Source organism: Pagrus major, chromosome 18, assembly GCF_040436345.1.
Source record: "Pagrus major chromosome 18, Pma_NU_1.0".
Taxonomy (NCBI): Eukaryota; Metazoa; Chordata; class Actinopteri; order Spariformes; family Sparidae; genus Pagrus; species Pagrus major.
Window position 1 is genome coordinate 2947570 of NC_133232.1, and position 27134 is coordinate 2974703.

The window sequence follows — 27134 nt, forward strand, 5'->3', positions numbered from 1 at the left end:
GCAGGAGCCAGAAGGGGTAGATGGCCCGTGGTCAATCAGAAGGGAGCCTGAGTGAAAAGATAGGAGGAGGAGGAGGACGAGGAGGAGGAGGAGGAAGCTATAGAGAGTAAGAGAGTGACACAGCTTGCAGCTTGTGGGAACAGAAAACAAAAACAAAAGTTAGAGAAATGCGAATAAACAGATCAGAATAATCTGAATAAGCAGATTGTTTCTTGTCGGCAGGACAACATAAAATCTAATACTATAGATAACTCATTGAGACTGAGACCGACCCACTGAAGAAGCTAGCAATCGAAAAGGTCATCTTGTAAGGCTCTGGCAGTGCTGGTCCTGGTCCTGCTGCTGGGTTGATGCCCTTCTACGGCCCTGTCCAGCTCTGCTCCAGAGTGCCATCCTGGAGGCGCTGGACTACCTGTGCAACCTGATTGGGCTGTAGGTACCGCCTCACGCTACCTGTAGTGACAAGGACACTAGCAGAACACAAAACGAGAGAAGAACCAGTCAGAAAGGATAAACAGAGAGCAACTGTCTGTGGCCACCGCATGCAAAACCATTCCCTTTTTGGGAGTTGTCTTCCTTTTGCCTTTCCATTGCACCTGTTGTCACTTTAATTTGCACCAAAGCAGGTGAAATTGAATCACAATCACTCGTGCTTCCTAAATGAACAGATAGATATCCCTGAAGTTTAACTGACTTGGCGTTATACTGTGACGATTAAGTGTTCTCTTAAAGAGCAAGTATATCATGGCAGCCTTGAGTTCCAATGATTCCTATAACTCTCATTTTTCTGTGATGAATTAGTGGAGCACAAACTACTTTGTCATAAAAAAACATTCATGAAGTTTGGTTCAGTAATGAATTTATTACAGGTCTTCTGAAAATGCAACCAAACCTGCTGGATCAAAAATATACATACAGCAACGTGAACAATCAATTTAGGTGATTATAGAAAGTTGTGTGAATCAAATGTTCTTTGGAGCATGGCCTCTTTACTTGAGTGATTCTGATTGATAACAGCTGGTGATTTTTCTGTGCCCATTTTAATAGGGCTTGTTTGATACAGCCATTAGACTCAGCCACAGACACTACAATGGGAAAGTCTAGCACTGGAGCTCAGCATTGATCTGAAAGAGCACACTATTGATTTGAACGAGTCAGGAAAGTCACTTTCCAGCCATTTCAAAGCAGTTACAGGTCCCAAGATCAACTGTACAAACAACTGTTTGTCAGTGTAAAGTGCACGGCACAGTTGTGTCACTGCCACCATCAGGAAGAATGTCACACCTAGCAACGGGGTCAACCCCACCTCCTCACTAAGATAAACATTTCTGTTCTTTCTTTACTCACAGTTGTTTCCTAAATAGCCCTTAAGCTAGGACTTCTTGCTAGATGTTTTAGGCTGAAGTAGGAGCTCTCTGAGATAATTCTCAGAATTTTTGTTAATACAGTCACAGGTTGCCAGATGAAGTTGTGTTAAAGTAATATACAGATAAGGAATCAATGGCATGTGATCCATACCACAGTCAATACATAATGTGGGAAAAAATGGTGTGAAAGATGACCAATTGCATCAGGTGAAAGGCTAAAATTAGAAGGATAGGAAAACAGTCAGTCTGTAGTTATACTGACCTCAGTTATGTCCAAGAAAGTCCCTTGTTTTTCTTTACTTTCTTATAAAGCAGAGATATTTGCACTCCAGGGCTCTGAAAATTTCATAATGGAGACAACAATCTAGATCGTGTGGAGAAAACAGATGTCCTCATGTGGGAGGTGTAAAAACACCAGCAGCAAAGCTACAACATCTTAAATTAAATAATCCAGAGAGAGGAAAATGATGTCAGGTAGAAAATGAAAAAAACAAACATTTGTGGAGTATAGCTGTGTGAAAGGATATCCCTCAGCCAGTCCCTGATCCCCAGAGAGTCAGTCAAACCAAAGACAAATATGAAGTATTTTTCTCCTGCTTCAAAGGTTAAATTCCATCAAATCATCAACAGAAAGGCACTGAGCTGTTTGGAGAGGATGTTGTCATTCCATGGTAAAGCCATGAGAAAAGCACAGGAAATGACTGCACATCAGTGATTTAGCTAAATTTATAATAAGTAATGACATGGACTGAGGAGGCAAGCAATGCAAGTGCAAATCCAAGTGGTCCTTGACCATAAAACAGCACTAAGCTACTTGATGACTGGCTCACTTCTGCTCCTGGTTAAGCACAGTCAGGTTACACCCCGCTTTTCCGAAACCCTGCTGTTCCGAAAATAGACTTCCATTCTTCGTAATGGCGGGGTTTCCCATTTTTTCTAAAGACCCCGCTATTCCGAAAAGGCTATTGGGGAACCCCTAACCCTAACCCTAACCCTGAGTCGGAACAGCATGTTTTTGGGGGAGGGTCGGAACAGCGGTGTTTCGGAATGGAAAGCTGTCCCCGCACAGTCAATATCTTGGCCAGTCAGTACCAGTGGGCATAGGTGTGGAGAAACAAAGAATTGTGAATACTCATATGGACTCTGACCTTCTGCTTTTGTTTTTTTAATCCTAACTGCACTGCATTACTGCAGCAAGTTGTTGCACCATGCTTATCTTCATTTTGTTTACGTCTGCTTCCCAATGAGATCAAGTGAGAGGGATCACTGGTGAGTCCAGCTTCAGTGTGCAGAACCCGAGGCCAGAGCACCTTTTGCTTGTCCAAATTGCACCAAACTTGACGCTGAAGTTCCTTGGGACCTCAGCAAGACACCTGCCAAATAGGATGAACAGTTCTTAAGATATGCAAATAACATCCAGAAAGACAATCTGGTACAGTATCAGTGTCTGTCTAAGCATAATGCTAACAACACTATGAAATATCAGCCTTACCCATGTGACAAAATAAAAGCTGTCCAAGGCCAAGCCAAGCCACTGGTTTAAATAATTCTTTGGAGGATATCAGTAAACTTATTGACTATTTCTTACTTTGTTTGTTTGAAGAGGTTTGGCCACTGCTGGTGACAATCACACTTGATACTGGGCTGTGTTTAGTAATTCTGAAGTTTGAATTTGTCACTGAGACAAACTCTGCTCACATTTGGGGTTGAAAAGGTTAACTTAAAAATCCCAGTTATTTATGTTTGAGGATCACTCTTGAGCTAGAACCTCATGATGTAATTCTGCCTGAGAGAAAGGCTGGATTTTGTGGCAGTGTATTGAGGAGAGACATTAATAAAGATTGCAAAATTCTTCTGAGCTCTCCACTTTATCCAGCTCACACTAATCAGAAAAATGACCATATAGGTCGACTGTGAAAGCAGTGTATTACGAGTCATACTTATGTTTCTTGTTAGGCAGCAACCTCAAGTGGCTATAGTAATTGTTGCAGCATCAAAGGAGGAAGTCAGGTGAAGTAGTATAAAGAGCAACAAAGTCCACATAGGAAGGAGGCAGAAGACAGATGGTTGTAGATGGCAGTATTGCTATGCAGGCAGATTTATGATCCATGTTGTTGCCTGCAGGGCTCCCCAGTAAATAAAAGGTTTTTTTTCAGAATCTTGTGTGTTTGTGTCAAGGCTGTTACAGACAGGGGATTCACACTGGAGTGTTACTTAGAGTATGTTTCATGTTGATGTCCACAGCCATTTAACAAACAGTCAATCCCAATCAGAGATGAGGTCTGATTATTCCCAACTCTAAAACAGACACCATCTCCATCCTGTGGGGGTGTCATTTGTCCTTTTGGCCCCAGTAATCTCACCAGGCCTCTGTTGTAAATCAGTTTGAGGTGTTAAAAGCTCTCCTTCCTTGGAAGTGAGCACCTCCCCAGTCTGGACAGCGTCACAATGATAGTTTGGTGGCTGTTTAAGTAAGGAGGACTCTGTTAAAGCACAGATTTAGTGTACTTAAATGACCTTGTTGTGGAAGGTAACTGGCTGAGCTGTGTCCACCACACAATCATTGCTGCTTTTTCACATGTAGTGAGGTTCACTTGGTCTGGGCCTCAGAGAAAACACTGAACATGCAAATTGAGTTAATTTTTTAAAAGATGGTGAGTTTTAGTCTATTCTCTTGATTTGTAGGTTGCTGTGTGCAATAATCTTACTAAAGTGATGTAAGACAGATCAACATTTGATGTATCAAAGTTAAAAATCCTGAGTTTACAAAGTGAAATATGCATTTACTCCTTTTTCTTCTTGGCCAAATAAGACCAAATATAAATCACTCTAAGATAATTTGGCCAGTTTAGACTGATTTTCTCCTCTGGGATGTTCGATAAGGAGAACCTTTACTCATCAGAAATAAACCAAGAGGTGTAAACATGAAGTGGAATGGACTGACTGGTAGGCCTAACTCATTCATTTGGACAGCAAGGCATGCTGTCAGTCACCAACTGCTGTTGCTGTGTACTGTGTACTTTAAAGTGAACATTGATAAATTATTCTAGAAGTATGTTTTTGTTATACTTGCAGAAGGTCTCTTAACATCCCAACAGCAAAGAAATAAATCAAATGCTCTGACAAATAAAAACATAAAGCCTGTGTCTGTGGCTGTTGCAGGGTTCTAATAAGCCCATCCAATTGTTTGTTTTCACCTGTATGAAATGATGCACTCATTGCGTACGACAGGCTAGGTGGATGTATTGCTAAAGCTATTAGTGAGCTAGTGGCATAAGAATGGCAGAGAAAGTGCAGTTAAAATTTCCCGGTGCTAATAACATAGTGACATAACAATGGTGAGTACAAAAAATAGCCATGTTTGATGTGTACATTCATTATGATAAAGTTGGATGCTTTCTTTCATGTGAGTGACACATGAGGCAATGCTAGTCGGATACACTTAGCGATGACAGCGACCCTAAGCCAAAGAACTGAGCTGGTAGCACAGCAACAGGACCAATAGGGCTAATCCAGTTAGCACAAAGCACACATCTACAGCAGGAAGAAGTAGGTGTCATTAGGTTGGATACTTTAAAAGTTAAGCTTGCTATATCTAGTTTCAAAATTCCCAACAACCATTGCTCTAATGAGAACTGCCATAAAGTATAGCAGGATGCAAGTATCACGCCTTTTTTTTCGTTCTAATGCATCAGAAAAAACATTGCACTAGACACATGGTGATGTTCACACATTGCCATGGTAGAGATCGCTTCCCTGGCAGTTATAATGATAACCAGATGGATTGAACACATTTAACACTTAACTTGGCTATTACTTGATTATTTCCACTTATTTCAGTTTAATTTCTAGACCTGTAATTAAAAAGGTTACCTGCCTCTTCGTACTTCTTCTTGCCTTAATGGGCAGCTGTCAGTAGACATCCTGCATGTCTGTCAGACAGTGGTGAAGGGTTAACTGCTGCTTGATTCCACAACCGTGCTGCTCTTTGACCTCGCTGTCTCACTGTGGGTCTCTCTTAATGAAGCCGAAGGCAATAAGCACTAAACACACTGTCAATGAGAATACTAATCCCCACCCCCGCGCCAATCTTGCCTCTGTTATTCATTCTGCATAGCTCCTCTCCTCTAGATTTTCACTCCTAATGTCTATATGATTGAAGCAGAAGCATACGTATCTTTATATGCAGCATCCCGCTGCCCCTTCGCTCCATTTTTGTTTTGTGACTGTAACCCTACTCACTACTTTGCTCCACTGTATATATTCTGTATGTGTGTGTGTAGTGTGTGTAAAGAAAAATCGTATAAACACACATCATACATGTAATAGCTTTGTTTTCAGCAGTGTTCGCAGTTACAATGTTACTCCACCAACTTTATACAGCTATGGCAGGAGCGGCACATGCAGACTGTAACCCTATGAGATACTTTCATTAGATTTGGAGAACAAAGCACAGGTTTTGGATTAAGAGCAGCAGACTTTGAAACAACTACTGCTATGGGCATTTTTTTTTTTACTTTCCAACCTGACCATCTTGGACAGGCTGCTCCTGGCTGTTGTCCGGTTGTAGGAAGATGAAACAGACAATTAGGACTTGTGTAACCAGCTCAAAGACTGTTGTGTCCAAATCTTTACAAAAACCTGTTCCACCACATTTTTACTGAGACCTGCCTCCACCACAACATCCTGGATCAAGCTGTTGTACTCAACAAGCACACCATGTTCTGAGTCCACGTTATCATCAACATCTTGTTGCTGATGTTTGCATTCACCCATACCCACCCATACATTCAGGCACAAATTTCAAAAAATACACTACACGTTTATGTATACATGTATACAAATTACTGTATATTTATTTGCTGTTTACAAACTTTCATTTTGTACAGGTATTTCACTCGTTTAGCAAAAAGTGAATCAAGTAAAGATAACGTTCAATTTCACAGATGTTGATAATTGAGTCTTCACATAAATTCTTTGCCGCTTGGGGTCCGCTTCTGGCTGTGCACTCAGGAGCGCTGGGATGATGTGCTTGTGCGCCGCGAGACAAAACACTGCATGTTGGTTTTGACTGACAGTTGCTAATGCTATGGCAACTGAGGGCTGACCACACAGCTAATAACTAACACTCAGCATCGACATTCAGTGTACAGACAATCTGCTCCCACACATGGTCTTTTCTGTCTCTGTTATGAGAATTTCCATCTGATAAAACTCAGGATAGACGACACAAGCTTGTCCTCCATTTTCTTGGTTACCAGGGAGATGAGTGACAAGTCTTGACTGATCTAATATATGATTGGTTCCCTGAAAAAAAAAAAATGGTGGTTACGCCACTTTTTGTTACTTTCGAACTTCTGTTAGCACCTTATTTGTTGTAATAAATGACAGAGTTTATAGAGAAAAGAGAATCCACTCTCAGCTTAATGGGAACCAATTACTGTAAATTCTTATTTTTTCCCAAAAATGCTATGCTTGTCTAGCTTTGTCATCTCTTTCAATAGAGAACCTGCAGGTCTAAGCCATTCAATAAAAAAAAGCTTGATCTCATCCAACCTATGGCCTCTGTGACAACAAAAGTGGATCTAAGTACCAGATGTGCAGTACTGTTTCTGACAAGCTTTAGCTTCGTCACTGAAAGTAAAAGTCCTTCAATTTCTGCATAGCCAATTTGAGGTCAATCATACTGTAGTTGGAGTTCTTCTTTGGTTTGAAGATGAAACTCCTGGTTGAATCATAAGTACAAAACATTAACAGCTGTGAAAATAAATTGTCAGCCACTCATAAGAAAAGCAAAGAACTGTACTATATTAAAAGTCTTTTTTTAGTCAGGCATATTGGTTTATAAGTGTTTCAGACCTCACACGGTCTTCATCAGGGCAGAAAGTGTGAAAACAGATGGATTATACATGTTATTTTAAATAGACAATAAGCAGAGAAAAATAATTGTGCTTCACATGGTTAAATAACCAACAAATCACAAGTAAATAAATCACAAAACAAAAAGTAAATAAATCAGTGAATAAGGGCTGCAGTTTCTCAAGACTAAGACGCCTAGTTAAGAAAATATAGAGCTGAATAACCACCACAACAAGAAAAAGCTGACTGCCAAGCAGTCAAACATACTAACAGACTCATTTGAAAATTTACAGCACAGTCACAAGGTGCTTAACAAGTAAGATAGCAACAAAACCATGATAAAAAGCAAAAGGGAGGAAAAAATAAGAATTAAAAATAAATTTTAAAAAGCATACAGATTACAACACTAGATAGCAGCAGGTGAGACAAAAGCCAATTTGAATATGTAAGTCTTCAGTTGCTTTTTAAAAGCATTGACAGAGACTGCATAGCATAAGTCTATAGGAAGAGCATTCCAGAGTTTTGGGGCCACCACTTCAAAAGCATGGTCACCTCTTGTATTCAGACAACAGCAGGGCACAACCAGCCTTAGTCAGAGGACGTGAGTAAGGGAGATAGGGATGGAGCAGCTCAGCATTATAGGCAGTTGCTTGACCGTATAATGCTCTGTATGTGAAGACAAGAACTTTGAAATGAATCATGAAATTAACAGGAAGCCAATATAAAGAGTGTAAAATTGGCATGATGTGAGTCAACCTGCTGGACCTGGTCCACAGCCTTGCAGCAGCTGAAGATGGTCTAGAGATGACTTGTTGAGGCAGGTAAAAAGAGAATTACAATAGTCTAATTGGAATGAAATAAAAGCATTGGTTATCATTTCTAACTCAGACTGTGATACAACAGATCTGAGTTTAACAATGTTTCTCTGATGGAAAAAACATATGCAGGTTAATGGTTTGATGTGATTTTCAAAATGTGTTGACTGGTCAAATAAAACAAAGAAGTTGCTAAGACTGGTTTGTACAGTAGAGTACATGGAACCAATACACTGAGCCATCTCAGAAGCTATGCCGTCTGAAGCCTTGATGAGAACCTCAGTCTTATCCTAGTTCAGCTGTAGATGGTTGTTTGCCATCCAGTCCTTAATAGCCACAAGACATTTTTTTAGGAGGATTAGTGTATCATTATCATCAGGTCTAAAATCATTATACAGCTGAATGTCATCAGCATAGCAATGGTAAGAAATACCTTTAAAATTGGTTATAACATGACTTAAGGGGAGCATATATAGCGCAAATAGTATAGGACCCAAGGCAGAACCCTCAGGCACACCACAAAGCAGCAGTATCAGACATGTATGGACCAAGTGAAACTGAAAAACTTCTATCTGATAGATTGGAGGAGAACCAGTCCAGGGCGCTGCCAGAGACACCAACCCGCGGCGCTGCCTAAGTCTTTCAATCAAAATTCTGTGATCCACAGTGTTAAAAGCTGCACTAAGATCTAGCAAAACCAAAGCAGTGCATTCACCACGATCAGAGGACATCATTTATGTCATTGGTTACTCTATGTAAAGCTGTTTCTGTTGATTGCTTTTTTGAGGTAACCAGATTTATCTAAAATATCATGTTTTGTCAAAAGCTCTGTGAGCTGCTTGGCAACTACTTTTTCCAGAATCTTTGCAACAAAGGGCAGCTTCGACATTGGTCTGTAGATTTAGGGAAGTGATGGATCAAGATTTGTTTTTTTTTCAAAAGAGGCTGAACAACAGCATGTTTAAAATAAGCAGGGGCACAACTGGATTCAAGGAAAGTATTTATGATATGGACCAGACTTGGACCGATGGCACCCAGTACATTTTTAAAAAAGGATGTTGGCAAAACATCAACAGGGCTTGAGGAGGGCTTCATGTTGCCCACAAGATCAATGAGGTCTTGCATAGAAATTAGTGAAATGAAGTTCTAAGCTGACTTGGACTGGCAGAAATGGGAGTGAAAAAAAGAGCATGAAGCTGGTCCTGATATGTTGAATCTTCTCCACAAAAATTCAGAGAAAATGATTACAGTCCATGTTTGAAAAGACGGGAACATCAGGAGGTGCAGGAGTGACAATGTTAGTAATTGTGTCGAACAGGACTCTAGGGCTGTGTTTACTGAAAGAGATAAGATATGCAAAGTATGATGCCCTTGCATCCTTGACCATGTTATTGAATTGAAATATGATGTCTTTATAATGCATACAATGTAACTGGAGCTTATTTGACTTCCACTGTCGCGCTGCCTTCCGACATTAACGCCTGAAACAACGAATGGTGTCATTTACACAAGTCTTATTTTCTTAGGAGCTATTTTGTCTAATATGTCAGAGCAGCATGAGATAAAGGAGTGGATCAGACTGTCAACATCACTGTGAGATGAAAACACTGTGCTTGGAACAAAATCTTCAGAAAACTTATCAGCTGAGTTATTGTTAAGATGTAAGAGGAACATACGCGTTTGCCAGACAGAGATTCCAAATAAAAAGACAAAGAAAACGAAAGACATTCATGGTCAGTAACATGGAGGTCCTCAGAGGTAATAAAATCGAAGTTTCAAACAAGTGTAAAAACAAGGTCTAAAGTATGATCCCTAATACGACCAGACACATGTTGAATAAAATTAAAACATTCAGTGATGTTGATAAAATCAGCAGCAAAGGTGCAGGAGGCATCATCAACATGGATATTAAAATCACCAACGATAATAACTCTGTCCAACTTTATAATACATAAAAATTAACCAAAATCAGCCAGAAAAGTACTACTAAAACCAGGGGGTCGATAGATTAAAATGCAATAAAACAGTGCTCTGTAGTCTGGTGATATGCGGTCTTTAAGTGTCCTTTGGGCTCTGTACAGAGATCTCACTTTACCAATATCACTGCCCTCTGTGGATGGATACCAGTGATGTTCTGGGTGGTTTTAATCACCCGCTGTAGAGCGTTCTTGCCCATGTTTGGCTTGTTTGTGATGTTTTCAGCGATGACACTTTTATTGCTCCTCCGTAAAAAGTTAACAAGAACTTTGCACAGGATTTTTGCTTTCTTAAGTTTCCTGAACATTTTATCTCAGGCTCCTCCCACTTCCAACATTAGAGATGAAAATTAGTGTATGTCAGTGTATGTATGATATACATACTGTCATATGTATGATAATGTATGGCTTCTGTGATTTATATGATGTACAGTAATTAACTCTGTGTATCATTATGCTATAAAAAAATCAGACACCTGATTTGAATACCATGGGCTCTGGCAGTTCAGCTGTACTAAGTTTAGCTGTACTAAGCTAACGTAAACTGCCAGAGCAGTTTACGTTAGCTTAGTAAGGACAACCACAGGGAAGTTTAAAGAGAAATGCTACAGGAAAGCTAACGATCACCCATCTTTTATCAACAGATTGCCTTTACGTGTGTGTGTGTGTGTGTGTGTGTGTGTGTGTGTGTGCATGAGGTGGGTTGCTGAGTGGTTGGAATGGCCATTAGCAGGTCCATTGTCTCTATAGTGTACAGTATCAACAAAGGATTTATATATGAGATGCTTAATGGTACAAAATCCACCAGCACACAACAAGAGAGCAGCCAAACACTGTTAATACTGCTTTAACATTATCATATAATTTCGTCAACCATCCTGTCGTTGGTGTACATGGATTCTGTAGGATTATTGAGCTCTTGAAACTTTCAGTATTCCACTCTTGCTTTTCTTCAGGCTTCCTACCATCCAGGCAGCCATTCACGGTTTCTTCAACTTTACTTTTGAACTGCAATCCCTGGTGTGGTCAATCACCCCCAGTTTCCACCAGACCCATACAGTCGCTAGGGCTGATTGCGGCTGTTCTAGACAGTGTTTGTGTTTCCAAAGGCTGCGCCATGGCCAGAAGTGGCTCTCCACTCTACACAGCGGAGAATACGCACCAAGTCTATTTTTGAAGGAAGCGGACAGCAGCTGTGTCAATCCGCACAGAGCAGATTGAGCCAAACTGATAGTCAGACAGCGGAACACTATAGTGCATTCAGTCAATTTTCAGTGCCGACTTGGGATCTACAGCACAACAAAGTCATAAATATGAACAATAAACACACTTAAAACAGACAAATAAAGAAACGATTTAGCTACGTAGTCTACTCAACAATAGTCAAAGCAGAAAAATCAAGGAGATATGATGAAATAAACACAATGTGGGTAAGTCAACAGCATCAGGCAGGCATGTCGCTCTGCTTCTGAAACGCTCCCGGTGGGATACGGGTAGAGGACGGAACAAAACAGCGTCATACACACCAGATAACAGAGAAGTGCCCAGTGGAATCAAGGGGTTAGAGTTGGAAGGTGATACGTTCACTGCTATATGAAGCTTCAGACAGGAAGACTGCTCTTTCGCATGCTCAGTATTTAGTTAATTTCTCTTACCATCCTTTCATTCACTCCTCTCACTTATGCTCAATAAAAATTGTCTGTCATTATCTGGGGTGTCAGTTAATATTAGCTACTCACATCAGCCAGGCACATCTATCCAATCGCACAGACACATTTTCACTGTTAGCCTATCATCTTGCTGCTGTCTTTTTGAATACAGTTATCTCCTGCCTTTAGTTCATTCCTGCTGCTGTTTTTGTGCATGTCCAAGGATCATTTTTGCTGTAATTTCAACCTGAATCTTTGCAAATATCAAACATTCTCATACTTTTTTTTCCACTTCTCATCACAGTGGCAAGCTAATGTCCGATTATCCAAATTAAAGGAGAAACCCCTCTTTTCCACCTGTTCCGGCTCAGACACAGCTTCATTGGCTTTTCACTCACTGGACACTCACTGTATGGCAAGTTTTTCCTCACTCCAATCAAGGGTCTAAGGACAGAAGTTGTCGCTCATGGTTCAGATTGTAAAGCCCATTGAGGCAATGTGATGGTGGGTTATATAAATACAATTGATATGATTTGATTTGATTCACTCTACTTTGGTCAACAACCTGATTGCCTCCACAGTCTCCGGTGGATTACAGGGGGGGATCACACACTTCCCAAAAATGATTAACGTCACTGGGGTAGAGAGGGTGTACAGCTTCAAGTACCTGGGAGTTAACGTCAGTGAGGAACTGACATGGGTTGGCCACATTACAGCCATCAACAAAACAGCTCAACAGCGCCTCTGTGGTCTCAGGCGCCTAAAGAAGGCCTGAGACCCCAAATCCTCCTCCTTTTTTCTTTAGGCCACAAGACTCCTCAATAAATAACACAATCCAACTGTCAGCGCAATACCTCACAAATGAATGTACAATAAGCACCTTACTGCCACCATCGCTGCTGCACCTTCATTCAATCAATCAGTAAAATTGATCACTTTAATTGCTGTTTTTATAACGTTTGCTTTATTTTATACTTATTTTGCTTTATTTTAAACTTATTATAATAATAATACTTATTATTATTATTATTATTGTATACATTTGATTTACAAATTACTATTTATCAATCTTGTCTACTTCAACTGGAGTGACAACAAAATATCTTGAAAAAACAAAAGCAATCCAGACATGCCTTCAGTCAAAGGAAAGTAATTCAGCAGCGTTTTTCATCGCTGCCATGTGCGTGCTGCCTGTGCAACAGTGCTTCATATCTACACTGTTCAGCATTCTCTGGCCTCTGCGCTCAGTCTCACACAGCTTTCTCATGCTGCAAAAATCCGCTCATCTCATCATGCAATCTTCATCAGCAGAGATTTCAGAATGAGCATTATCGTCGGAGGTCCCAAAGTCATTTTTGTGCATTAGTGTGGAAAACAGAGATCACAGACACCATCTAATTCCCGCACAGTTAAAATCTAATGTAACCTGTCTCCTCATCACTAAATGTTTGCATCGATCCGTCTAATCATTTGGGTTGAGCGTTCAGTTTTCCAAGGCACTTGGCAAACATTGTTGTCATTGTTTGTGAAGACCACCTGTCTAGTGAGGAAACCTTTACTGCTGTAATAGCGGCCCAGCCTTCCTTTATCTCATCTCAAAGGATAAGGAATACATTCGACATGCCTCTGTCCAATAAGTGTATGTGCATATCTAGCATGAAACCTGTTGTTTTCAATCGTCTTCCATTGGCTTGGTAAATTGTGTATATATACGTATATATATATATATATGAGTGTGTGTGTAAATATGTAGATATGTATGGTGAGGGCTAAGTCGATGCTGGTGAATACATACTTCATACATAAGTCATTATAACATATATAATGAATTTTCGAACATGTCATTAGAATTGCCTGTTTTCATATGCACTACTCTTTGGTTGTTTTGTTTGTTTATAAAAAAATGTACATGTTCGAAATAAAGATCAATTCAATCAATCAATCAATCAATCAATCAATCAATCAATCAATCACTTTCCACGATTTCATGGTGGGTCAGGATCTCTCTCATAACACAATATAACAGCATCCATAATATTATCCAGTATAAGTAGGATGAACAGTCAGCTGAGACAATTTTAAATTAACAAGTGGAAACCGGATGGAAAAAAATCACACATCACAAACCTACAGTCTCAAAGGACTTTATTTTCTGTGTTTTAATACACTGGGAATTAATTTAAACAGGGTCTCCAAGGTTAAGTTACTCACCCTTCTTTGCATAGACTCAGAGAAATCTTTGCAGAAGTCTAATTCCTACATTACACTTTGCTGAGTAAAGGCATCAGTTAAAATACCCCATCTTCCTCTCTTTCTAAGGATATTTGATTTCTGCGCACACACATCTATAGAGATCTCTCTCCTCCCTCTATAAAGACAGATGATATCATCGCAAATATGAATATAATCAAAAATAATATGCTGTCTCTGGGTTAGAATCAAATTTCCTGAGACACACAGAGAGGTTCATTTCCCCAGTGCTGCCACTTCACTGTGGTCCAGCCAGTCACAGCTCCAGCTGACAGACTGGGAGACATGACAGCGAGACTTTATCAAGGCCAAATGCACACAATCTTATTAGAGCTCAAACAGGATGGCCTTATTGCACCACTGTGGTTATTGGTGGGAATCACTGACAACTATGTGTACCAATTCCCTGCACTTTATTTAATTCACTCTCTCTATAACCTCTCCCCTTGCTAATAAACCCCCTGAGGACAAGAGAGATCTCATCGCCATAGACTAATAGTGTAATCCTCCAGTACTGGATCTAATATCAATGAGAGCACAGTTGTAGTCATATAAAATCCATTACTGGTTGCCTCATTCTTCACTGACCAACAAAATTGGACAAATCAGTGTAGTGGTGCAAATTGTATTAACTCACCATGGATTAAAGAATTATGGGCTGAATACAGTTGGAGGCAACCCATTATGTACCAGACATGAGTGGAGGTTTGGCATAGGATGGCAGTGCAGCTCCTGCAGCCGTTTTCCATTACAAAAGCTGCCTGCCTGTTGGCACTATCACTCATACAGAGTAAAGAGAACACCCCACACATATTGTGACTTTTGGACTAAATGTTAGCAAATGGTCATGGTTTGGCTAAATTTAGGAAAGAAAGGCTGTTCCTTTGGCTCCACGAACCAAAGTTGTTCCCCCATACTTCAGCTAGCGGTGATACAAGCAGTTAGTCTGATGAGGACACAGTGACAAGGACAGCAACACATACAGAGGAACATGTGGTCGCAGGATGAAGACAGACGCAGTCGGGAACATTAACAATAGAAGAAGGCTGAGTAATGAAGGGCAGCAGGAGATGGAAAAGAGGAAGGGAAGGAGCAGAGTTGAACTGAGTCTCCCAAGCAGAGGAGAGGAGATAAAGATCAGAGTACTAGTCTACGACATGAGGACAGCAGCAGAATGAGTATCCCTTCGTGGCAGTAGTAAGTCCATGAAAGGGAGTCTGGTGATGTTTGTAGTGTGTCTTGTTTCCTGCTGTTGATTTTCTTTTTTTGTGATCAGTGTTTTTATTGATTTTCTTTTTGAACAGAAGAAGACAATACAACAGATACATCATGTTGCAGTGCAAGAGCTGAGAGACAGGACACATGGAATAAAAGCGAGGTTACAAAATTGTATGGCTGAGCGGTAGACAACACTGAGACTGAGACGGACAAAAAGAATATTCAAATTTATAGAAAATCAAATCAAATCAAATGAAAAAAAAGATAAGTTGGTAAACAAAGCATGTAGAGAAAATACCTCACTAGCAGATAGGTGTAGCATCAATGGGTTATTGAGTGACATACAATTCACCCACTTAGCATATTGTTTCTTCACCTGATCGATGAGTCCAAAAAAGAGACCTAAATGATCTGCCCCAGCTGAGAGAACCTCACCCTTACAGCCAAATTCCACCAGATCTGTGTTCGGTCCAGCTGATAGGTTTCACTCTAGTCCATGTGTTTACTTTCACTGGCTCTGCTGCGTTGCGTATCTGCTCCATTGCAGCTCCGGCAGTCCAGAGCACTTCTTCTAATCCTTCGGTTGGGAACACTTCTTGTTTTTGTGTTTATAACACATACGTATAACTGTGGTCGCGCGTGATTATGTGATTAGCACGGGAACTCCTCGGTCTCGCAAGTCCAGCTGTCCGGCAGTGCTGCGCCGTGCCGGACTCAAAACGCAGCCAGTGGGGGTTGCTGGACAACGGAGCAAAACCATACCAGAGCCGTTCCGCAGCGGACATGCATCCAGTGGAATTCTAGAGTTACTGGTGGTAGGGTAGAGTGTTCTCCCCAGTGTAAGGGATGTCTTCAGTGTTGCCAGATCTCACCAGAGAAACAAGCAACAAGGTCTATGGAAACAAACCGTAAAGAAGCCACCTAGCTTTGAACAAAAAAGCCCAAAACAGGACCTAGTAGTTTTACATATTTCTTTGTAACTCAACTTTAACAAAGTTGCATATAATGAACTGACCAAGAGATCTGTAAACATTGTTTATATAACTTTTAACAGTCTCAAGTTAATGTAACCCAGTACTGGGATTTCAATAATATCATTACACTTACTATATCACTATATATTTTCTCATATTTCGTCCACTTCTTCCCTGGTATTGTTGGCTAGGTTGCTAAAAAACTGCCGTTTCTGTTTATGGAGGTGTGCACCAATGCAGCCCCCCCACATCTCCAGAGATTTGGAACCAGTACACCCTATTCATTATTATAAACTCCCATAGCATTTTCTTACAGTTCATAAAGATGTTCTCCCTCTCCTCTCCTGTAAATGAAAGGTAAAGATCAATCTGACTGTAGAGCCCTACAAAAATATTCCCTAATATTGAAATTTTCAAGCAACAGATTTTTATTTTGAGGCCTTGTGGCCTGTACCAAATACTTTAACTGGAGATTTTGTACCAGAACTGAAGGTTTGCCTGGCTTTTTGTTGGTGTGGTGCCCTCAATGGTCAAAAGGAGTCCTTCAACAAAATGTGAAGATAATGATGAGGCATGGAGTGGATAAATGCCAAATATATTTGGAATAGTTCCCTCTCTTTCATTCAGACTTTCAGAATTTCTCTTCCGTTATAGAATTTTAATCATCTGTATTTAAGATGTCTTTCTCTGTTGGTGCACCTTCTTTTTATGTATTGATTTTTTATCTTCTTTAACTAAGTTGATACCCGTTTTAATGTTGGCCTATTTTATTTTTTAACCTTGATTAATTGTGCTATAGCTTTCATCCTAATTTTAACAACTTTGCAATTAAAAGCAATTAAAAGCTTGAGTTTTCATTGAAGGGCATGGCTGTGTGGGGGCGGCGAATATCAGTGATTCACCATGAAACAGGAAGTTGTTGTAACTCCACTGCACATGGTCAATTATGCTTCAAACTTCACACATTTGGTGAAAGTCCTGGCCTGAACACATCAAGTCAGTCACAGATGCGTCATGTGAAAATCTTTGAGATTATTACCTTAAGAAATCATGTATCAGAGAGCTTAATATTAAAGGGGGAACACTGTATAAACGAGGGCCTCAATAAGTATCTCATATGACGCTCAAATGGCTATCAATAAAACAAAACCAGGGCAATGCAACTGGAATTGAAAATATAACAAATGAGATATTAAAGTTGTCCAGATTATTTTGTATTTTATTTGAATAATTTAAAACACGTTTTGACTCTGGTAAATGCCATCTACAGTATGTCATCTAAGTCTATTTTAAACCCAATACCAAAAGCCCACCATGAAGCCCCAAGGACGCCATTAAATTATAGAGGCATCGGCCTAAAAAGAACAGTGTACAAACTGTATTCTATTTTACTTAATGAGAGGCTCATGTTGTATGCTCAGGTCTGGACAAGGAAGGCGGAAAGAGCAGAATGGGTCTTCTCACAGTCTTATCAGGGCGACCCTGATGAGAAAACAGAATGTGTATGATCAGACGACTGCTTATGCTGCTTAGTAACGCTCTTGTGTGTGTTGTTAAGGGGCAGATTTTGTCTGTTCAGGGTGGAGCTTTAAATCTAATGTAATGCTGAATCATGTATCATGTTATATTTTTGAACAGCATGTTTTGAATTGGCACTGCACTAGTTATACAAATTAGTTCTTAACTTAATCAGGGGTGAATCAAGGTGATGCTTATTTATATAAGTTTACTGATCTGAAGAAAAACTGCAACAAATGCTTTCCTTCCCTAATGAACTGTATAAAACATAGCTCACATAATTAACTACAAAGTACTACGTAGATAAATATCTAGGTTTTATTTTAATGAGCATATGAATTTAATGAAAAGTGTAGCAGATTGTTTAGCAGATAGAGCTTTGGGAGGAATCATTGGTAAAAGTAAGAATGTGAAGGTTATAAGTTTTCAAACATACTCCAAGCTTGTGTGTGTGTCAGCCTGCTGGGTTTTTTTTACACCTTTGAAATATTCCTCTCTGTGGATCAGTCCAAAACAGTGCCACAAGATACTTTCTGTCTGTGCACAAATATGCAACAAAGTTAACTATAATCAGGTTCATGGTTTGGGAACCATGTCAGGCCCGCTGGAAGATATGTATAGCCCTGTTATGGAATAGTTTACTTGAATTGAAGAAGGCTATTTAGGTATTTAGATGGGATAAACAAATGACTGGCCTTTCATCAAGAGATGTGTGTACATTGTGCTGTAACTCAGTATTTATTATGTACACTGAAAAGTCCAATCTGGAGGAGGAGAATCTGGGCTTACTCAGTATCAGGAGCAATGGGCTGGTGATATATGGACTAAACCAAAACTGCATACAGTTAGGATGATACAATTTGAAAATGGTCTGCTTTGTTCAGTGTGAACAAACAAATGCGGAGGGAGGGTGAGCCTTTGCTGCGGCGATAATACTGAGTCTGTGTGTGAAAAGGGCTACAATGAAGTTGACCTTTGACCTTTTAGATATAGATATTAGATATAACATTTTCAGCTTTGTTGCTGAAGCACGTTTTGCCTGTGGCAGAAATAAATGAATCAGTATTGGAGAAGAAAGCGCATGTTTTGTATTAAAAGCAGCTGACTTTGAGACGACCAACCAGCACCAGCCCAGGGAGGAGTCAGGATAACAGTCATATAAATCAAGCTTGGATTTTAGGCTGCTCGTGGCTAATGTCTGCTGAAATGTATGTGGTGGGACTCCCGCTGGCCAAGCAACAGAAAGTCAGAGACTGCATTCCCACATCTTTACAGAGACCTGACTCCACCAATATCCTGCATCTAATGCATCCTGGATCAAGCTGTTGCACTCAACAGGCAGACCGTGTTCTGAGCTGACAGAGCACAGGACTGTAGCGGGACGAGGAGAGGTGTTCTCGTCATTGGTCCTCAAATGCAGTCAAAGTGAATGGACAGTGTTTACCTAACCTCAAAGTTTAATGTGAAGATGTCGTACATACATATTATGATCACCATCTTGATACATATGTTTACATTCACCCCAATGCAAATTAAAAAATGCACTGCAGAATTATTTTCTGGGTGTATACATGTTTATGCATATCTGTATATATGTTTATAGCCTAAATTACTGTTTACACTTTCTATGTTTTTGTTGCATGGAGTTACACATTTTCATTTCATTATGCAATCCTGTGTTGTGTGACAAATAAATTACCATGAGCCCTGATAAAATCACTTTATCATTTTATCCTTTTTTTATATTTATTGTATGAATTCTTGAATAATGGCCTAAAATGTGTTTTGTGAGGTCAATCTAAGTGGATGTCTCTGCCAAATCTGAAGCAAATTCTTCAGGGCGTTTCAGAGATATCGTATAATCAATTAACGCTTTTGACCATGATTGTTGCCGGCACAGAGGCAAACAAATGTTTTTTTAAAATGCTTTGAATAATTTCAACAGAATCAGTACACCTTGATCACTGTCTTTCTCCAATATTAATGGAGTTGTAACTGAATAACCTTAACAACATCAGTGGTAACAGTGAACATATGACACAGATATTTTGATCATTTCCTTGCAGCTAGTTAGATAGCGCTGGAGATGGGACTCACTGTTTCTGTATGTCGGGCTGGTAAAGGCTGTTCAGAGAGCAGTGGCTGTATTAATCTGTATGGCTCACACAATACAACCACTGTTGAATACACCAAATGCCTCATATTCCAGTGTGACAGCAGTTTTAAAGAATCTTCTGATTTGATTCAATCCTTCATGTGACTGTGTGTAGAATATTATGGCTCTACTTCCTACAGAAATTAGGAAGGCTAGAATCCAGTCAATTCTGGTCAACTTTTACAGAGGAGCAATAGAGAGCATCATGACTGGAAACATCACACACTGTCAACAAGGCTCTACAGCAGGTCATTAAAACCACCAGAACATCACTGGAACCCTCTACAGAGCATCAGTGACATCAGTGAAGTGAGATGTCTGCACAGAGCCCAAAGGATACTTGTTAGGAGCAGTCAGTAAATAAACGCACACACATGTTCTCAATGTCATTACTCGTCCTTTTTATTGAAGGATAATAACAGAAAGTGAATGAATAATTTCAGCTTCAAACAAAAAGGCTTCGTATTCAGATTGATTCTTATTGTGCGGTATTGTCCGCTCCAGTGAACACCTATTCACATGTCCTGAATCAATGGAGACACCACGCCTACAGATCACGTCACACTATCAGTCATCCGATCATCATAATTAGCATAATAATAACGCCAATAAAACAAGAACCTTAACACAGGACATTCCATCACATAATCAGCATAATTCACATCAGAAAATGCGTGATGTCTCAACATAATTGTGATCATAAGGACAATCTGTAAAATGGCTTCAATAATACTAAAAGACAACACCCACCCTGCCACAGTCCTTTCAGCCTGCTGCCATCTGGCAAACAATACAGAAGTATCTGCTGCCATCATCAACACACATGGATGTAGCACAAAGGATGCAGACATAGTTTCATTTATTTGTAACCTTATAATATTTTATCATATCACCTTTTCTTGCTGTATTTTTTCCCAACATCCAGCTATTAATCTTGGTGTCCTGATTGTCCAAAGCAAAATTGTCCAACATGACAATCTACCATCAAGTCCTGAAAAAAACAATATATTATGCATGTTATAGCCTACTAACCACAAATAACATAGCCTTGGCATTACTGCCTTCCATTTTGAAGCACATCACAAGTTGACTTCAAAACAAAGTAATTTAAAGCAAAATAATCTTGACACGTAACTATAGCCTGCTTGGAGACGGGGCAGGCATGCTTGGCACAACTCGGTGCAATAAAACTGGTCATGGAAAAGCAGATCAGCGTGGCACGGTCTTACTCTACGTGGCCAAAAGTGAAGTGGAAAAGCCCCACTTTACTCCTTATTAGTTCTGGCAACAGCTTCCAGTTTAGCCCACCATGCCATCTTGTCATTGACAGTCCTTTTTGTCACCATCTAGCTAACCTCGAGACGTGGAGCTGGAAAAGGTTGATATTGTGATAGTTGAAAGCTGGCGAAGATACAAGGCTCCTGTTGATAACACAATTATTAGTCCTAATTCAATTGTTAGACATAATGGGAAACACAGAGACTGTCTCCCTTATGTGAGCCAATCACTCATGAATCCTGTTGATACACTGGTTTAAGGGTGCTGCCCTCTGTGCCTTTTTTCCAACCATTTATTTGACTGAGGTGGGATCAGGTGGAAACTAGTGTTGAATTAGTGTGTACTACATGGCTGAGAATCGTTTAAAAGTGAAACTGATTTATTTGCTCATTTATAAGCTGTGTGGCTAGTGTGACGCCACGTGTGTACCTACTATTGATTGGCAACCACTGCCTATTAGGGTAATTTAGATGTTTGTGAGGGAAAAAAACAAAACAAAATTAAGTGGAGCTAAATTCAGCAAATGAAAATAAATCCTAAACCTGAATGGTGCTAATTTTGTGAATCAGCAGTGTCTCCCAATGAACAGCACACCCATGGATACATTACTGAATATGCTGAGCAGGCATCGACCCAAGTCTCTTATCAGGAGTCTTTGTATGGAGTGTCTGTGCGATTGATCCATCATTGGGCGTGCTTCAGGGGGAAAAAAAAAAAACAAACACTTTGGGACTGTAACGCTGCACTTTGTTCACCAGATGTCCACAGACTGTGGAAGTGAAATCCCATAATTAATACTATGAGCTGTAAAATGTGATATCAGTTCACATAAATAGCAGTTTAATTAGATGTAACTCTTTCTTTGGCTAATTGAGCACACCATTGTGGTAACACACTGGCTGTAAAAATAGTGGACAAAGCCACTGTGATGTCACCCATAGGTTTCTGACAAGACAGAAACAAGCCCACCTCACTGGAAGCTACCGAGCTAGCTGACACCAACAAGCTATCCTGAGATAGATCGCGGGATCATTTGTGTTTATTCAAGTTACTCATGTGAGTATGATCGCAGGTTTATTTTCCCCAAACAGACAGAATACCGTACTGTTCATTAGCTGTAAGACAGCAAGCAAGAACCGGCACCCAGGATGTGTGTCTGTGTTTGTCTTTAGTTGTGTCTCTGAAGAAAGTTAGCACTCGCTAGAATACTCTTTCTCTCTGTTATCCTGCAGTCAGGGCTGTAGCCAGGATTGTAAAAATAATAAGGCCATGTGTCGCAGCCCTGCTAGGGTGGTGCGGGGGCAAATATGGACAATTTTGAAATCACTCTTTCTTTCTTAGTTTAATTTCTTATTGCATTGAAATCACCTTCACTGTCACACTGCTTACCTGATGTACTGTTGCCTACTGCCAATTTTATGATCCAATTTTATGGGAAAAGCTGGACTGAAAGACATATATAAATAAAGACGTATATATATATATATATATATATATATATATATATATATATATATATATATGTATATATATATATATATATATATATATAATATCCCCTTTAAAATAAGAAAGAAAATAATTCTTGTTTGAAATAAAATATAGAGGCATTTCTCATGATCTATAAAACAGGGATAAATTAGGTATCACTCAAACATTATGATAATAATCACTGGACACTCATTTCCTGTCTGCAAAGATTCTGACACATGACAGTGCAGCATTAAAAATGAATCAGATTATTTTGCTATTAAAAAATCTTTAGCAGCACAGTGACCAAAAAGAGATACATACATACATACATAGATACATACCTACATACATACAGTAGGTGAACATATTTATTGCCCTGGTGCACTCTTTCATCACACTGAACCTTGTGTAAAACCTGGCATTTTTGGAGTAGGCGATAACAGACAGCGTTACTGCAGTAAGGTTTTTTATTCAAAACTGCCACTTTGCATTGTAACTAAATTATTATGTAAAAGCCTAATTCCTACCCTGCATGTTATTTCACTGAAAATGTCAGAGCAGAAACTCCTAATAAACTCACAGAAGTGCACAAAAGTATGGACATGTCATCTTTTGATAACACACAGGTTGATTGTTTGTGAGTTTGGATCTTGAACGCAGCTGCTGCTTCTGTTCCTGTGGTGAGAATCCAAGTTTCTTGTTTTGAGTGTGCAGGTCGGGTGAAATACAGCCCCCTCACCCATGGAGTGAATGACAGGACTGTACTGTACGTGCACAACTCATTACATATGTCACATAATGTAACAAGTTGCACATGCAGCTGTCTAGCTGTGCTGAAGAGATGTGCCAACCTTTGTTCAAAACATGCCAAACAACTTAGTAGATTTAGCAATTCATGACTTTAACATTTTAGTAAATTTATACAGGCTGCTAAAGACTTTAAAATATGCTTGTAGTGTCTTTTCGTTTTACTCTTTCCTCTCTTTATATTCACAAAGTAAAATAGATTTCTCCTCCACTGAGCAGTCAATTACGAGAGAATTTCAGTACATTACAGTGGATTTCACTGTACCTCCATGGCTCATTACAGCACACAGGTTGGGAAGCAAGAGTTAAGATACATCCACCTATTTCATTCCAAAGGTTTAACAAAGGTTTTTTAATCCGAAAACACTGGCATCTGCCCCTCGACCCTGGTCTGTTAGTCCAATTAACCGAAAAGCAAGCCGTATTCTTTATCCAACATTTGCATGTAAAATTCTCCAGAAGGCATCAACACCATAAACATGGCCGAGAGGTGAAGATCAGAACTGGAATTAGCTGAGGTGAAGCCCAGCAGACAGCTCGCGGCTAGCTGCCAGTCAATGTGGCCACATCCTTAATTGTGAATATTTTAAGCCTTAATATAAATTGAACGATGGAGTTATATAAAAATTAGCACTCCGTTTGGGTAAACATGGACATCTTTGGTTAAAAAGTATCCTGTAATCACATTATTAGTTTGGGTTTATATGAAGGTGATAGAGGTAGGATCTTGCAAAGCTGAATCTTCTGAAGTGCCTCTGGTTTAAATATAAAACTGCAGGCTTGAGCAGTCACGTCTGAACGAGGGAAACAGCTTTAGTTTTTTTTTTCACAATTTGAACTGAAAAATCCAGAAAATAAACCAGAAAACAAGAAGCCTTGTTCTTTGCTGAATTGTACCCTTTTTAAAGGCTTTTGTCACTGTAATGCTCTGTCTGCTTTTATGTCTTTTCACTGCCCCTTCATTCTTTCTCTGATGCCTGCTCTTGCTTCCTTATCGTCCTCCCTCTCACTCCCTACCACTGTCACTTTTTTCACACTTCACTCTCACTCCATCCTTCTCTCTCCTCTTCATCCCTTCATCCCTCTTGCTGGGATATGGTTGCCACGGCAACATAGGCCTACTCTGCTGGAGTGATGCTCAGGCTAAATGGCTGGAACTCGTTCGAAACTGTCCATGTGGTATACTAACATTAGCGCTGCAATGTGCCGGCATGTCCCTACACCATGCCGAGAGGTCTACTATAGCAACTATAGCAGTGCCATCTTTTTCTCATGAAGTGACATGGTGTTGACAAGCAATTATACACTGTAAAACATCACAGCCCTATTTAGTTATATTCTGATTGCCGCAAGCTCGTTCTAAGCTTTTGATAAAAAGCATGAAACGTAAAAGTTAATTAGTTAGTTTGTTAGTTTTAAACAGGGCTGCAATAGTTGTTTTTAATTTCATGTACCAGTTTGCAGCCATTAACACAAGTAAAGTTAGCCTACTAGCCACTATGTCCAAAGCCAAAAGGAGCATTACTGTGGCTGGGGGACTCGCATTGAAAGGCTTTGCTTACTCTTCATATTTTATATTGAACAGTAAGTAGGAAAATGTATCTGTTTATGTTGTTTTAATTATCAAATTAATGCCAATAATTATTTATGGTAATTTGGAGCAGGCTGCAACTTCAAACTCATTTGTGAGCAGTCATATCCTCGTTACCTTTCTGCCCACTCTGCCTGAGTGTAATGCGAACGTCATGTTTGCATGAGAGCACTCTGGACAAGGTTCATCACTGAAGATGTGTTCAGGTCGCACCACATGGTGTTTGAGAAACTTGCCAATTCTGGCCATGCCACTGACTTTTGGGAAAGGCTGGATGACAACCACAACTAGTGTGGTGACAACTGGAGAGTCAGTGTGAAGTTTCTGGGCTCTTTGATGTTACACTCTCCTTGCTGTCCACACAGTGCACAGTAACAGTGCACACTGTCATTACAGCAAAAGGAGGACAAACCAAACACTAAGGGCACGTTCACACCAGCCTTGTTTAGTCCGGTTAAACCGAACCCTGGAGCGTTTGCCCCATGGTGCGGTTTGTTTGGGTCGGTGTGAACGCTGGCCTCGATCTCTGGTGCGGACCAAACAACCGCACCCTGGTCCGCCTCGTAGAGGTGGTCTCGGTCCGCTATCAAGCGAACTCCAGAGCGGATTATTTCTGGTGTGTACAGTATGGGGCATTCATTCATTCATTCGTTCATTCATTCAAGGAGATGTATGGATTCTATAAACAAGAGGTGCTTTTATGATGAGCCAACTTTGTGACTTTTACACGTTTGTGATTGTCTGCTTACCTCACTGGTCCCGCTTGTGTAGAAAAAACGTCATGGTAGGCCCTCATTATTGCCTGTCGTCTACTCCGGTACGATCGTCGGATCGCATAGCGTCTTCGGCGAAATGCATGGATCAAGACATTATTTAATGCCCGCTGCTCTATGAGGCGTTCATACGTGTGGTCCATTGAAGTTTGCGTGTAAGCGCTCCAGATCAGCACTAATGTAAAAATGAGCAGACGCTCCATGATGTACAGTAGGCTACTGATCTGATGTACAGATTTGCTGTCTACCCGCCTAAACAGTTTGACCAATAACAGAAGGGCGTTGCGGCCACGTGAGTTTTGTTTACAGATTTTGGACCGTTTGAGTTTGGCCTTTGTGAACGCAAACCGGACCGACTCAAAATTGAAACAATGTATCATCCTCGCGTTGGTTCGAATCAAAAAACGGACCCTTCACGGACCTTTAGGTGTGAACCCGACCTAAGACATTCTGAAAATTCATTTTCAAAGATTCAACTTTTCATCAAACTGCTAAACTGATATTATCATTTGTAATGTAAAAAGTTGTATTTGAAACAAATGCAAAATTGACTAGTGTGACTTTTTTTTTTACAGTGCATGTTTAATACACACACAGACACACACATTTTACATCATCTGTCAGTCAGCATCATTAGCAGCACTGTGTTTTCTGCCGATGTCATTTTGATGAACTTTGAGCAAGTGATGGTATCTCTGTTGCCTTTCCCTTCACCACCATCATTACTGCAGCTGCTCATGGCAAATATTTCTTCAGCAAAATTATTGCACAAGTCTTATACTGTAGAGAAAAACACTCATCTGTCCATGTGTTTGGTCCATGATGGGAAATGAATGGAGTGCTCAGCAGGTTTCCCATGCACTTAATCCTGAGATCCTTCCGGTGCTTTTGAAGCTGAAAATGTTCTTCAGGCACTCTGAAGCCCCCAAAGAGGAAGTAAAAGTAAAGTGAGTAGCATTTTAAAAGACTATTTAAAGCAATGTGAACGGTGTCTCTGTCACTTGTTTCTGCTCTATGTAACTCCAGTGAGAGGGTAGGATCACAGCGTTACATACATGTTTACTACAACAAGTTTCAACAAATCACATTGTTATGATGTCATGAGTTCTGTTTGTAGTTAGCACCTACATTACATCACATACAATGCGTAACGTCACATTACATCTGACAAGCCGTAACAGAAATCTGGGATTTGTATTTGTATTTACAACAGTGGTGTTGTACTCAGAAACAAACAAACAAAATGCAAACGTCTACATAATGTTGCTTTAATCAGGTATATTCAAACAGATCTCTCATAGACCAGTTTTGATGTCACACATCAGGGCAGAGATAATAACAGGCAATTGATTACATCTGGTATGCTACATAGATAGCACGACGTATACTAGAGATTATTCCCTCACAAAAACAAATGAGCTGTAAAATACC